This window comes from Mus caroli, unplaced genomic scaffold, assembly GCF_978045245.1.
Source record: "Mus caroli unplaced genomic scaffold, Mus_caroli_1 scaffold_4, whole genome shotgun sequence".
Classification (NCBI taxonomy): Eukaryota; Metazoa; Chordata; class Mammalia; order Rodentia; family Muridae; genus Mus; species Mus caroli.
In genome coordinates, this window is record NW_028227259.1 from 26676856 (window position 1) to 26693486 (window position 16631).

The following is a 16631-nucleotide window of genomic DNA, read 5'->3' on the forward strand; positions in this document are numbered from 1 at the left end:
GTAAAGCATTTCAGAGAGAATCTATGTTAGGCTTCTGTCTGAAAGCACAACATAGCATCAGTAATAGTGTCTGAGACTGGTGCCTGCCCATGGGATGGGTCTCAAGGTGGGCTGGTTACTGGTCAGTTATTCCTTTAATTTGGGCTCCATCTTTGTCCCTGCATTTCTTTTAGACAGGACCTGTCTCAAAGCTTGTATAATTTTGTCCAAGTAGAATCCTTTAGGTAACATCAGAGGATAACATTTAGCATCCAGGGCCAAAGAAAGTGTTCTTGGGCTTCATGTCAAAAGCAAAATCCATTTAAAAATTACAAATTGAGCTTTATCAAAAATGTTAAAAAAATTCTTTGAACTCAATTTTGAATATAGCACATTGCACATATAAAGTATGCATTCTACTTTGAGCCTGCATTTTATTCCCTTAAACCAAAAGTTTTCAGTCTGTGATGGAAGCCAGCAAAGTTATGTTATACAGCTAGAAGTAAATACTTGAAAGGCATCAATTTCAACAAGGACTACTATCTCAAATATAAAATTCATAAATAAAATTTCATTATAAAACACTCAATTGGAAATATAACAGGATCAGTTAGAGACATGTCACTAAATAGGGATTATACTCAGCAAATGAAGATGTTCAACATCATTAGTTTTTACAGAAACACTGACTAAGGCTTCAATGAGATATCACTGCAATCCTTCCAAAGGGCACACATAACACACAGTGGAATTCCAAATTGTTGTAGGCTACAATGGACAACTAACAAAATTTTGTGGTGGGTTTCGCCACTGTAGAAAAGAACTCAGAACTTCCACTAAAATTACAATATGCCAGTACTATACAAATGTAACCCTGAATAAACAAAGAGTTTCAAAAGCTGAATAAGAATAAATAAAATAAAGATCATTAGCAAGAGGAGTGTGTAGTTCCTGGAGATCCATTGCTGTTGAGCCAAGCTTCTGCTGTCATGACAGCCCAGGGTTCCAGGCGGCCAACAGAGGCCAACAATTTAAGTAGATCATTGAGCTGAACTTGCTAGGAGGTGCCAAGGTGACTAGGTGCCAAGGTGACTTACTTGGACAAGCAAGTGCCTGATACCAGCATTCAAGGACAGATTAGATCCGGCTGTAGAAACATGTCTAGAGTCCCTTGGGTCCCTTTAAACAGACTCATATGAACTTCTTCATTATGTAGACAATTATCAATACTATCTCCATCTTCTAGACTACGATGGTGGGCTTGATGGCCTAGTGACCCACTCAAACACATTCATGTTAGCCACTTTTAATGTGCTTGAGATTTGGAATCAGACATTTCTTCAGAGTCTGGTCTATTTTGTTGGGAACCTAATTAGCACTGGCTGTTTATAACTGTCAGGCCATGGGTCTGACGCCTACATAGACATCATACTAGCTAGCCTAAATGGAGTCCTCTGAGAGAATGCAGTTTTTAGGGATTGGAGATGACTTTGGTGAACTTGAGAAAAGAGCACCTGGTATGTACTTATTGGAGCCTCATTAACTTCTTGTTTAAGCCACTGGCTCCTATGTGTAGTCAGTCAATTGAAGTTTCCAGTTCTGGAATTAGGTTACATTTAGTTGAGTTGTTGACCAAAGGGATTCCATGGGGATCCCCATAAAACCTATTCTACTGGCAAGAATCTAGGTTGTTCTTCACAAACTAAATCCACTTTATTTATAATACTACCAACCCCAAAACAACTCACATGATATCCTTCCAAAATGTGATTGTTAAGCCACCCATAAGCATTTGTTCTTTGAAATGTTACATAGCAATAAAGTGAGATAATTCATTGACATACAACAAGTTGATTCTATATTTATAGAAGTGGACACATAACAAATGAAACAAGAAGGTAACACACTGAGGGATTGCATTCATATAATATTCTGAAAAGATATGGAGTGATTGCCAGATATAGTGGTTTGAATAACAATGGTCCACATCGACTCATATATTTGAAATCTTGGTCCCCAGTTGGTTGAACTTTTTCAATAAGGATTAGGAAATATGGCCTTGTTGGATGAATCATGTCCCTGTGGGTAGGCCTCAAGATTTCAAAAGCCCACGCCAGGCATTGTCTCTTTTTCTCTCTACCTCCAACTTGTGAATCAGAAATAAGTTTTCAGCTACTTCTACAGCACCATGCCTGTCTCCTAGCCTACTGCCATTCTTTTTACCATGGATTTATGCCCAGCAAGCCCCCAATTAATTACTTTCTTTTGTAAGTTATTTGTTCATGGTGTATCTGCACAGCAATAGAAAAGTAAATAAGACACAGGTAAAATCCAGGATCTGAAGAAATAGGTGAAACCATGGGTATGGTTACTAAATAGCAGAAGTGATCCTTGTAGTAAAGAGAGGATGTGGCATCTTGATTGTGTCAACACCAAGGCCCTGTTGGAGGATTCCTAGTGCAGTTTTCTAGAGGGTTGTATCTGAAGAACTAGGACACTGAAAGAAAGTGTTATATTCCTTGTCTAAAAATTGATTAGATGTGCGAATCAACAATTATTTCAAACTGTTTTAGTTAAAAAAGATTGCAATATTATCAATATTATACAAAATAATCTCAAATGTGACTATATGAATACATTCATAATACATAAATATTCATATATCATTTATAGTCCACAGAAATTTTTTGTATGTGTCTGATTTATGTTACTCAATTTAGAAAGACTTAAAAACATGACCATGGGTAAGTTGAGAGATGAGAAACCTCACCAATGAAACCCTTTAAAAAAACAATCAAAATAATATGTACTTTCTTTGAAAGATCTGTAAATGAGCTGATTAAACCTGGCAAGTTATCTCTTAAGAAAGCAAGTGGACCCAGGCACATCAAGGTACAGTGGAAACTGGCATGAAATACTTCTCACACATGACAGCAATGTCAGATGTGAACCTGAGGCAGAGGGCAAGCTGAAGGGGTGTGCTGAGCAGGGTCAGTAGGACCCACCAGGTAGTGACTTGCAACCTCCCCTCCCCCACAAATGGGATCTTAGAACACTGACACTTCTTCTGAAGCCATGGGTGCCAACTTACACACAGTATCAAGCTGGGCCAAGCCAAGCCATGCTAAGAGAAAACCTAGGTCAGAAACAACCACTTAGTGTTAGGTGTGCCAAATAAGATTCCCAAAGTGATAGAAGTGAAGGATGATTGCTGTTAATTGGTTAGTATGACATTTGCATACTGGGTGTACTAAGCACTGAGGGTATACCCCCCAGTGAGCATTCTCCTCTGGACATAATATAGAGGATACATTGTGCCCTCTCTGACCCTGAAGTGAGGATTTAACTGGTAAACTACTCACGTAACTCTACCACAACTCAGCTTCACCAGAACAATGTGAAGATATTAATTAAATGAATACACCTGTTAAAAACTTGAAGAGTGAAATAGCCCCTAATGTCTAATGCACTAATGTAAGGAGCATGAAAGTCTAAGGCAATATAAACCGTGCAAAAATTACTAATTACTAAAACCCCTTGGTGGACTCCCATGAAAGTCACTTGGGTGATATCCCAGAGTGCACAATTGAAATTACATGAAGTTTAAAGTGCTGTCAAGATGACTCAGTGGGTAAAGTCCCTTGCTGCCAACACTGAAAACCTGATCACACAGAGTGGAAAGAGGACACTGACTCTTATTTATGTTGCCTTCTGATCTCCACACATATTCTCTGGCAAGTGGGTTACATGTGAATGTTCTCATTCACTTGCACACATACATATGACTGGATTAGAAAACAATTACAATTATTTTTCAAAATAAGACTACTCAGAAGTATGGAATTCTACTACTATACAACCTTCCCAAAGTACAAGCATACATATCTACATATAAAAATGTAAATGGAGTTTCCCTAACTTAAGAGTACAATATCTTACCCAAACACTATCAGAAAGATTAACATCAGTCGATTCTACATCCTGCTACACTGCTGAATTTGTTCATTGTTTCTAGAAGTTTTCTGGTCTAATTTTAGCCTCCCTATGAGCATGTTTCTCTCTATTCTACATCACTTCTTTTTTTTTAATTAGATATTTTTCTTTATTTCCATTTCAAATGTTATCTCCTTTCTTAGATTCCCCTCTGTAAATCCCCTATCTGCTCCCCCTACTCCCTGCTCCCCAAACCACTCACTCCCATTCCTGTCCCTGGAATTCCACTCTACTGGGTCATGGAACCTTCACAGGACCTAGGGCCTCTCCTCCATTGATGACCAACTATGCCATCCTCTGCTACATGTGCACCTGGAGACACCAGTCCCACCATGTGTATTCTTTGGTGATTTAGTCACAAGGAGCTCTAGGGGTACTGTTTAGTTCATATTGATGCTCCTCCTATGGGGATGCAAACCCCTTCAGCTCCTTGGGTCCATTCTCTGGCTCCACCATTGCGGACCCTGTGCTCTGTCCAGTGGATAACTGTGAGCATCCACTTCTGTTTTGCCAGGCACTGGCAATTTATATCACTTCTTACAACACAATCACCTTCTGTCCTATAGCAGTGCCTAATTTCACAACTGTAAATACACAAGGAAGACATGTTCTTCCCTATTAGCAAGATAAGAAAATTTGCTAGGAAAGGTTAAAAAATGAGAAATTGGACTGAATATCTCTTTCCATGTTGAGACTTTGTGTGGTTTGGGTATCAGAGTGAGTATGACCTCACAGAATGAGTTAGCAATGTTTCTTCTGTTTCTATTTTGTGAATAATTTGAGGAGTATTAGCTCTTTGTTGAATGTCTCATAGAATCCTGCACTAAAACTTTCTGGCCCTGGGCTTTTTGGAATGGAAGACTTTTCATGACTGTTTCTATTTCCTTAGGGCTCATGAAACTGTTAGTTACTAGACCAGATTTTGATTTAGGTTTGATAGTTGATAACTGTTTAGAAATAACCCATACCATTTAGATTTTCCAATTTTCTGCAGTACAAGTTTCTGCAGTAAAACTTGATGATTCTTTCAATCTCCTCAGTGTCCACTGCTAGGCCTCCTGTTCCATTTCTGATTTTGTTAATTTGGAAATGGACTCTCTGCCTTTCAGTCAGTTTGGCAAAACATTTGTCTATCCTGTTAACTTTTCTCAAGGAACTGGGTCTTGGTTATATTGATAATTTGTATTGTACCCTTTTTATCAAATTGACTGAATTCAGCCCTGAGATTGTTCCCTGACATCAAATCCTACCTATCTCTCCATGAGATGAGGCTTTGTCTCACTTTAGGAACTGCAGAATGCAATACATCAAAATCTTGCTGATCTACATGGCGGAGATGCACACCACTCCCTCACTGAGAACAGCCACCCTGGAAGGATTCAGGGTGTGTTGATGTAGCCCAGCATGTCAGTGTAACCTGCAAGGTGCCCAGAGACATTAGGAGCCGAAATCTGGAGGATTCCTCCACAGCATTTTTCACTATGGTCTTCAAAAGCATTTTGTACAGAAATACAATGGGTTCACAGATGCACATACACACACAAACATGAAGACCAGAGGATTTTGTGGGATGATTGTTGTCTGTACCATGTGCATTCCAAGGAAGAAATTCAGGTTTCTAGGCTTGGCAGCAAGGATGAATACCTACTGACCCAAGTCATCAACTGATTATCTAAAGCAAAGAATTTTATAAGCTATGTATCTGTATTTATGCTCTCTCTCTCTCTCTCTCTCTCTCTCTCTCTCTCTCTCTCTCTCTCTCTCTCTCTCACACTCACACACACACACACACACACACACACACACACACACACACACACACACTGTGAACATTTTCCCACACCATGAAACACATGAAAATTAATGAAAATACACAAGAAATAGAATTCAAGGAGGGATCTGGGGGAAGGCTGGGTGTTAGAGTGACTTAAAAGCCCCTAAGGTGACTCTCCTTTTGTTGTAGGTTGTACCTCATATAATTGGGTCCTTTATTGTATTTGTCTTTCCCTATAGCACTGCAGACTAGAATGGAACCAAGAGCATTGTGCATGTTAGTCAAATACTGTACACCTTAAACACATCCCAGGTCTAGAAACCCATTAATCTACAATTATTACAGGGCAGGTGGCATCAAGACCCTCAGCTGAGACACTCCAATGACAATGTGGACATTTCAAGACTAGTTGTCAAGAATGGCAGACAAGTCTGGAGTAATTCTAATAGGCCTTCCTTTATATGTTAATTGAACTTTTTCCCTTACTGCTTTTAATATCCTGTCTTTATTTAGTGCATTTGTTGTTTTGATTACTATGTGTTGGGAGGAATTTCTTTTCTGGTCCAGTCTATTTGGAGTTCTGTAGGCTTCTTGTATGTTCACGGGCATCTCTTTCTTTAGGTAAGGGAAGTTTTTTTTTCTATAATTTTGTTGAAGATATTTCCTGGACCTTTAAGTTGAAAATCTTCATTATCATCTACTCCTATTATCCATAGGGTTGGTCTTCTCATTGTGTCCTGGATTTCCTGGATGTTTTGTGTTAGGATCTGTTTGCATTTTGCATTTTCTTTGATAGTTGTGTTCATGTTCCCTATGGAATCTTCTGCACCTGAGATTCTCTCTTCCATCACTTTTATTCTGTTGCTGATGCTCACATCCATGGTTCCTGATACCTTTCTTAGGGTTTCTATCTCCAGAGTCCTCTCCCTTTGAGGTTTTTTTGTTTGTTTGTTTGTTTGTTTCTACTTCCATTTTTCAATCTTGGATGGTTTTGTTCAATTCCATGGCATGTTTGATTGTGTTTTCCTATAATTCCTTAAGGGATCAGGATCAGATTAACGATATTAACAGTCCCATTTCCCCCAAAGAAATATAAGCAGTCATCAATAGTCTCCCAACCAAAAAAAGCCCAGGACCAGGTGGCTTTAGTGCAGATTTCTATCAGACCTTCAAAGAAAAACTAATTCCAACTCTCCTAAAACTGTTACACAATATAGAAACAGAAGGAACTCTACCCAATTCAGTCTATGAAGCCACAATTACTCTGATAACTAAACTACACATAGATCCAACAAAAAAAGAGAACTGCAGACCAATTCCCTTATGAATATCAATGCAAAAATACTCAATAAAATCCTCAGAAACCAAATCCAAGAACATATCAAAACAATCATTCATCCTGACCAAGTAGGTTTTATTCCAGGGATGCAGGGATGGTTTAATATACAGAAATCCATCAAATAAGCCACTATATAAACAAACTCAAAGACAAAACCCAAATGATAATCTCGTAGGATGGTGAGAAAGCATTTGACAAAATCCAACACCCCTTCATGATTAAAGTCATTGAAAGATCAGGAATTCAAGGCCCATACCTAAACATGATAAAAGCAATATACAGCAAAATAGTAGCCAACATCAAATTAAATGGTGAGAAGCTGGAAGCAATCCCACTAAAATCAGGGACTAGACAAGGCTGCCCACTTTCTTCCTACCTACAAAATATAGTACTTGAAGTCTTAGCCAGAGCAATTGGACAACAAAGGGAGATCAAGGGGAAACAAATTGGAAAGGAAGAAGGCAAAAATATCACTATTTGCAGATGATATGATAGTATATATAAATGACCCTAAACACACACCAGAAAACTCCTAAACCTGATAAACAGCTTCAGCACAGTAGCTGGATATAAAATTAACTCAAACAAATCAGTGGCCTTTCTCTACACAAAGGATAGACTGGACGAGAAAGAAATTAGGGAAACAACACCCTTCTCAATAGTCACAAATTATATAAAATACCTTGGTGTGACTAAACTAAGGAAGTGAAAGATCTGTAAGACAAGAACTTCAAGTCTCTGAAGAAAGAAATTGAAGAAGATCTTAGAAGATGGAAAGATCTTCCATTCTCATGGATTGACAGGACTAATATAGTAAAAATGGCTATCCTGCCAAAAGCAATCTACAGATATAATGCAATTCTTATCAAAATTCCAACTCAATTCTTCACTGAGTTAGAAAGGGCAATTTGCAAATTCATGTGGAATAACAAAACACCTAGGATAGCAAAAACTATTCTCAACAATAAATGAGCCTCTGGGGGATTCACCATGCCTGACCTCAAGCTGTGCTATGGAGCAATTGTGATAAAAACTGCATGGTATTGGTACAGCCACAGACAGGAAGATCGATGGAATAGAATTGAAGTCCAGAAATGAACCAACACACATATGGTCACCTGATCTTTGACAATGGAGTTAAAACCATCCAGTGGAAAAAAAAGGACAGCAGTTTCAACAAATGATGCTGGCACAATTGCTAGTTATCATGTAGAAGAATGTGAATTGATCCAGTCTTATGTTCTTGTACAAAGCTCAATACTAAGTGGATCAAAGAACTCCACATAAAACCAGAGACACTGAAATTTATAGAGGAGTAAGTGGGGAAAACCTTCGAAGATATGGGCATAGGGGAAAAATTCCTAAACAGAACAGCAATGGCCTGTGCTGCAAGATCAAGAATGGACAAATGGGATCTCATAAAATTTCAAAGCTTCTGTAGGGCAAAAGATACTGTCAATATGACAAAAAGACCACCAACAGATTGGGAAAGAATTTTTACCAATCCTAAATCTGATAGGGGACTAACGTCTAATATATTCAAAGAGCTCAAGAAGCTGAACTCCAGAAATTGAAATAACCCCATTAAAAATGGGGTATAGAGCTAAACAAAGAATTCTCAACTGAGGAATACTGAATGGCTGAGAAATACATGAAAAAATGTTCAACATCCTTACTGATCAGGGAAATGCAAATCAAAACAATCCTGAGAGTCCACCTCACACTCATCAGAATGGCTAAGATCAAAAATTCAGGTGACAGCAGATGCTGGCAAGGATGTGGAGAAAGAGAAGCACTCCCCCATTGCTTGTTCAACCACTCTAGCAATCAGTCTGGAGGTTCCTCAGAAAACTGGGCCTAGTACTACCACTAGATCCAGCAATAGCTCTCCTGGGCATATACCCAGAAAATGTTCCATCTGGTAGTAAGGACACATGCTGCACTATGTTCACAGAAGCCTTATTTATAATAGCCAGAACCTGGAAAGAACACAGATGTCACTCAACAGAAGAATGGATATAGAAAATGTGGTACATTTACTCAATGGAGTACTACTAAGCTACTAAAAACAATGAATTTATGAAATTCTTGGGCAAATGGATGTATCTGGAGGATAACATCCTGAGTGAGGTAACCCAATCACAAAAGAAGTCACTTGATATGCACTCACTGATAAGTGGATATTAGCTCAGAAACCTAGAATTCCCAAGGTACCACTTCCAAAACACAAGAAAATGAAGAAGGAAAACCAACTGCATGGATATGTCATTCCTTCCTAGAATAGGGAATAAAATATCCATGGAAGGAGTTGCAGAGACAAAGTTTGGTCTTTGAGAATAGGATCAACCATCCAGAGATTGCACACCTGGGGGTTCATCCCATAATTAGTCACCAAACTCAGACACTATTGCATATGCTAGCAAGATTGAGCTAAAAGGACCCTGATATAGCTGACTTATGTGATGTTATGTCAATGCCTGGCAAATACAGAAATGGATGCTCACAGTCATCTATGGTATGGAATATAGGGCCCCCAATGTAGGAGCTAGAGAAAGTACCCAAGAACTGATGGGATTTGGAACCCTGTAGGGGGAATAACAATATGAACTTTCAGTACCCCCAGAAAGTATGTCTCTAGCTGCATATGTAGCAGAAGATGGTCAAGTTGGCTGTCATTGGGAAGAGAGGTCCCTTGGTCTAGCAAACTTTCTATGACTCAGTACAGGGGAAAGCCAGGGCTATGAAGTGAGAGTGAGTGGTTAGGGGAGTAGGGCTGGGGGAGGCTATAGGGCACGTTTGGGAAAGCATTTGAAATGTAAAGAGGAAAATATCTAATAAGAAAAGAAAAAATATTTTCAATAAACATGAAAAAAGGAAAAATTTAAAAGGAAATGATGATAAATACAGAAAATGATGTGGGGAAAGGAAAACCCTAACTCCTGAGTTTACATATTGATACATCTGCTCTCCAAATTAATATGGAGAAATCTCAAAGAGCTAAAAGTAAATCTACATATCACTCAACATTCCACTCTTTTACCTATGGTCCAATGGAATGACATCCAACTCCAGAGAAATCTGCTCAGCTATGTTCATTGGTACTGTAGTAAAAGTAGGTAGGGAATTTAAACCATCTAAATGTCTTTGAACTGATGAAAAGATAAGGAAAACAGGGCACATACACACAATGCATTATTCAATTGTGAGGAAAAATGAATTCAAGAAAGTTTCAGCTAAATGCATGAACCTACAAAATATACTGAGTGATATAAACCATACACAAGAAGAACAAACTCCACATGATGTTGATCATTTGTGATTCCTATCTCCCAATCTTTAGATGTAAGTCCATAACTTGGAGCAACCACAGAAGACATGAAAGAAAAGGAAGACCATATATGAAAAGAAGAAGCTCTAGAGAGAGCTATAGCCGGGTACAGGTGATATGAAGTAAAGAATGGAAAAAACAGAAGTGTAGTTGTTGAAGGAGGAGAAAGAACATTGTAGAAGAAGAGAGGGAACATCAATGCGAGGAGAGGCTCTTGGTCCTGTGAAGGCTCTATACCCAAGTATAGGGGAATACCAGGACCAGAAATGGGAGTGGGTGGTTTGGGGAGCAGGGGCAGCAGGGAAGGATTAGGGGGTTTGGGAGGGGAAACTAGGAAAGGGGTAACATTTGAAATGTAAATAAAGGATATATCTAATAAAAAAGAAAAAAAATTAAATAACAATAAAATACTTGAGAAAATGTAAAAAATATACCATGTTATATTTATCTAAAATTGCATGCACACACACACACAAACACACGCACACAATATGTATGTGTATCTATCTATCTATCTATCTATCTATCTATCTATCTATCTATCTATATATGTATGTATATATATATGTATGTATATATATATGTATGTATATATATATATATATATATATATATATATATATAATTACTTGGTGTGAAAATGCTTCCCTCAGGACCCATAGACTACATAACAAAAGACATATTACAAGGCATAGAAAACCTCCTTTGGGTTGATGGTTAAGGGAGCCCAAGGGATAATACAAGTAATCAACTGCTTTCTCCCTGTTTTGTCTCCTAAAACTAGAAGGTAAATCCCTATTGGTGAGGACACTATATAGTTTGAGAACAGGACTTAGTGGAAGTGAGATGGGTGTGTTCCAGAAGCCTTCTTCCTGAGAACCTTTAGAGAAGTTAAATAAACATCAACAAAGCGTAACACATAAATTACTCACACACACACAAATACACATGCACAAACACACAAACACTCACACACACACATATACTCACACACACACAAAGTCCTGATATAGCTGAAGGAGAAAGTTTACGGGAATAAGAAAGTAGAAAAACAGGAAAAAGAAAATCTTTTCAGTTATTTTATAAATATTAAGTTACTCTGATTTCAAGAATATTAAAGGTCGGGAAGGACTGGAGGAGCTGAAAGGGCTTGCATCCCCTTGGGAAGAACAACAAAATCAACCAACCAGATTCCCCCAGAGCTCCCAGGGACAAAACACTAACCAAAGAGGACCCATGGTTCCAGCTGCATATGTACCAAAGGATGCCCTTATCTGACATCAATGAGAGGGGATTAATTCTTTCACACATTAACTCTCTGATTCATCTCCAGGCTGAGTCAGTTCTATTCAGTAAATACATACACAGTCACCTGGAACAAGTACTTCCACAATATATTCTTAGATCTTCTATGGCAAAAGGGGAGCTTCAATTGTCCTTCCTAATTAGCACTAACAAAACACAGCAGTTTATAGTCAAGGACAACCGCATCTATCAAAAGCTATTTCCCAGAGTGACTTGGAAGGTTATTATATCTGGTGTGTGGTTATCACTGATGCTGTATTGCAAGCAAAACTGAGGCACATGACTCTGGTCTTCCTGACTTATTTTATATTCTTTTGTGATGGTTTTTATTTCCTCAGCAGCTGTAGTGCAATGACTGTATATTTCTCAATGTTTGGCTACAGAGCCATGGATAGATGTGTGTTACAGAGTACTTTATGTTAGGAGTAGGAGAATTCATGACAGCATGGATACAGTATGGAGGTGAATACATCTTAAAGTGTGTGTACATGGGGTAAGCCACATGATCCACACACAAGAGACCATCGCCTTGTGTATCCCTAGGTGGCTATGACTTCACACATATACAGGAAAGGATAGCTGGGTCTGGGTTTAGTCAGAGAAGATGCAACTGACCTTAAAGAGACTGAGGTCTCTGCAAGTTTAGAGGTCTGGTGGGGTGGGTTTGGGGAACCTCGTGGACAGTGGAGGGACAGGGGAGGAGGTATGGGATGTGGAAGAGACAGAGGGTAGATCTGGACTTTAAAAGAAAAATCATAAGTAAAATAAAAGCATAAAAGTTTTATTTTTTGCCGGGAGTAATGGCGCACGCCTTTAATCCCAGCACTTGAGAGGCCGAGGCAGGTGGATTTCTGAGTTCCAGGCCAGCCTGGTCTACAAATTGAGTTCCAGGATAGCCAGAGCTACACAGAGAAACCCTGTCTCAAAAAACCAAAATATAACAAAATTAGTGTTATTTTTCTTGTGTTTCAGACTTGCTTTTCTTTTTAAGCAGAGTAAGTTTGTCACCTTTCTGGATAGACAGAATTAATAGGAGCTAGAAAGTTGAAAGCAAACATGGCTATTATACCAGCATGGGTTCAGCACATCACCAAATCAAGGACAGGGTGAGGGAGTGGGCTGTGGAGCCAGCTGGAGAGCCACAGCCTCATGACTGGACTCCTGAGAGTGCCAGGCTCCCCTGTGCCTCATTCAGTCCTCACTCACCTCACAAGATGAGGACTTGCTCACTCTTGCTTGTAGGGAGTAGAGCATTGATCACTTTGACCACTAGGGGGAGCAGTGATGAGGGGGTCAGGACTAATTCAAAGGTATATATGGGCAGATGGTCTGTTACCCTGCCAGCTGGGTGTGGTATAAGAGAAGGAAGAGTGGGTGACCATAATCAGACTGACATTTTCTCAGCGCCATGCTCTAAGTACAGTCTTGGGCAAGTGGGTCCATCATACTGAGCTTTGGCTTCCTTATCTGTCATTGATGATAAGAATCCAGACCTCACATTGATGTTGTTAAAGTGAGATGCTTTGACAGCTGCCTAGCTATTGAAAAGAGATCAATATTATTGCTTATTACAGTGTAGACCCAGGGCCTTCCCTGGGAATAACAACAATAACGATTATGTTAGCAGCAATAGAAGTAAACGAAGGAATTATTGTTAGATTTTTCCCATCTTTTCTTTCAGTCAGGTCCAAGTTTAGGAGTGCAGGGGACTGGGCCTGGAGACTGTTGTAGCTGGTTCAGATTCACAGTTCCTTAGCTGGTCCTTGTGGAGAAACAGGGAAAGCCACTTTTGGCTACTTAGGTTCAAGACATGCATAGGTAGGATAGCCTCTACTAGTCACTTACAAGGTGGTGGCTGTCTTGGGTTGAATCTTTGTTCCTTGCACTGCAGCTCAAGGCTTTTCTTAGGATTAAATCAGGGAGAACTTAGGGGGATTTGACCAAGAAGAGACTTTTATGAGTTGTGCAGCAAATCCCAACTGTGACAGGCAGCTTTGTCATGAATACCTTCTTTATATACAGTACTGGAAATGCCCAAGTCACTTCTCCTTGCACAGTAGGCCACACAGCATGGTAATTCACTTTATGTTGCCTTCCTTTCTGGAGTTAAATTTCCATGTAAAGAAGAAAATAGATCCTATGACATCTGAACTCTTAAAATTGATCTGTGTGGATGGGTTTTTTGTTGTTGTTGTTGTTATTTATTGTTTTTTTTTTTTTGGTTTCTGAGCCTGTTTTGTTTGCAAGAGGAGTATGTATTCTACAGGACTGTGACTGTAGCTATTCTGAATTTGGGTGGAGGGAACCATGTTCCAATATGCCATTCTTACAGTAAACTTTTTTATAACCCAAATTAAATAACTATTCACAAATTACAGAAGCTGACAGAAAAGTCTCTTACATGTACAAATATGGATAAGAGTAGACACAGCCAGGGATAATAGGTATGTATGCTGAGTGCTTACAGAAGCTGGCTTGCCCTAGGCCACCCAATACTCTTCCAGATTTCCCCATTACTGTTGTGCTCACCTTGTCCAGCAAGAAAAGATGCAACAAGGTCAGATTCTTCTCAACAGCTTTCTTTATTTCAGGAACACCTCCATGCTACTGGGGAACTCAGGGAAACCCCTGGAGGACCGCCTATATCCACCCCAGTACTGTGGAGAGCTATGTGTCCTCCTGGGATTCCTCAGTATGTCGGGCCCTTTGATGTGTAACACCCTCTCTGAAGGTTTGGCGCCAGATTCGGGCTGGCACCTGTGCAATGGCTTTGTTTAAGGCTCTGGTGTACTGGAGGTCCAGGCCATCTTTTGGGCATGCAGCTGCCTACACATTACACCCTTCACTTCACCACCTACTTTGTTCTTGTGTTAAGACTGCAACTTTGCAACAAACTTATCACACCGGGATTTTACACAGTTTGGGGAGGGCTTGGATCACAGGCAAAAAAAAAAAAAAAAAACAGGTCATGGGGGATCTTTTTTTTTTTTTTTTTCAATTCAACAGTTTGCTACTATGCTTAGAACAAAAAGAAATACATTATTGTAGCTTATAGCAAAAAAATAAAAAACAAAAAAACAAAAAAGAAAAACAGCAAAACATAAAAACAAAACCCAATCCATGCTAAAGTGGTTAGGGACAGGAAAGACGATCTCATTAACCTTGAGTGGCCAGCCCCATGTAGCACTATTGCCCTGTTTCCCATGTTTAGCTGCTGCCAGGCTGTTCATACTTCCAATGCCATCCACCACCTGTGGCTAGCCTCCAGTGAGCTGGCTGCCACTCACACTTCCCCTTTACCTCTTAAAATAATAACACAAAACCCTTGTAATATGCCAGACAAATTTATTAGGGGAAATCTACATCCACAAAATGCCCATGCAAACAATGCAAAACTCAACACATATAAATACAACCTGCACACTTAGATCAGGAAAATGTACCTACATTACTCTATTTCCCATTTATGAAATCCCCAGTTACTGATGGCCCCTAGAGCCCCGTAGTCCATCACCATCTTCCTATTCCTCCATATTTTGTCCTTCATTCCCTCTCTCTTCTCCATCTCACTTCCCCTCTCTAAAAATCTCAGCTCTGCCTTTCTTCCCCCTGCCCAATAAGAGCCTCTAGCCTTATCTGATAAATTAAAATTTCACCTGACTACACCTGTTTTTAGGGACTCTTGAGGGAGCAGAGCACACAAACAGCAACCCACAATATTCCTTCCACCTCTTTTTGTTCAATTAAAAGGCTCTAAACACAGAAATAGCAGTGGTAATATCAGAGCCGTGTATAAATTCCTGGCAGCCTAGGACAATGAGTATGTGCAGGTCAGGCACTGTAACTACAGGTCTCCTAAGATTCTCCACTAAAGTGGATTTGATCCTGATCATCTAATACAACATATTCACTGGAAGGACAAAAGCCAACTGCAGGAAGTGTGGGGATGCCTCACAGGTTAGAGCATCTGCTACTCACTAGAAGACCCACATGGTACCTAACAATCATCTCCAGGAATGGTTGTGATTCCATCTGTGATCTTAGGGAAATGTCCCTCAGGAGGAGCCACATACAGTATTACATTCAGCAGGAAAAACACCCATTCACATAAATGTTCAACATAAGTCTAATCAGCAACAGCAAAACAAAGCAAGTTTATGGTCAAGGACAACAGCATCTATTAAAAACTATTTTCCAGCAAGAAATGGAAGGTCATTATATCTGCTGTGTGGTTATCACTTGATGAAGATGAGCTTCGCGAATGCCTTAAATAAACAGACAGACTACTGACCTGATGCCAAGTAGCAAAGCTTTACTGATTTCTACAGGTTAAAAACATGGGTTATGACTTTGCAAATTTTGCCCAAACAATAACATTTTTACATAGTTGCACCAGGCAGACAATATTATCATTTTTGGAGTCATTTCCTCAGAAAGAGAACAAACTTCACAAGAAGAAACTGTTATCTGCAGACCCAAGGACATTTTCCTCTCCGGGTAAATATTAACTCTTGACTAGAAACAAGGAAAAACTCTGGCTCACAGAAAGCCATGTTTAGACATCCCTCCCTTTCAGGAGGGACGACCCCTGAACTTTCTCCCAGTTAATGGCTCTGACCCTTTCAGGCCAGAACCAAAGGGAAGCTATTGTTCGCCTCAATCACTGATGCTCTGTTGCAAGTAAACTGAGGCATATGGCTCTGGCCTTCCTGATTTATTTTGTATTCCTTTCTGAATGTGTTTATATTCTCAGCAGCTCTAGAACAATGATTGTATATTCCTCAGTATCTGGTTCACAGGATCATGAATGAATGTGTGTTACACAGTGCTATATGTTAGGAGTATGAGAATTCATGACACCATGGAAGCAATATGGCAGTGATTACATCACCAAGTGTGTTTCCATGGGGTAA

General features: G+C 39.5%; 1 protein-coding gene across 5 annotated transcripts in view; it reads left to right on the plus strand.

The window, feature by feature from the left end:
- The window catches only part of LOC147005065 (actin-related protein 3B-like), a 173147-nt gene that overhangs the window by 70652 nt on the left and 85864 nt on the right, over positions 1-16631 (plus strand). The gene's annotated exons all lie outside the window — the stretch shown is intronic.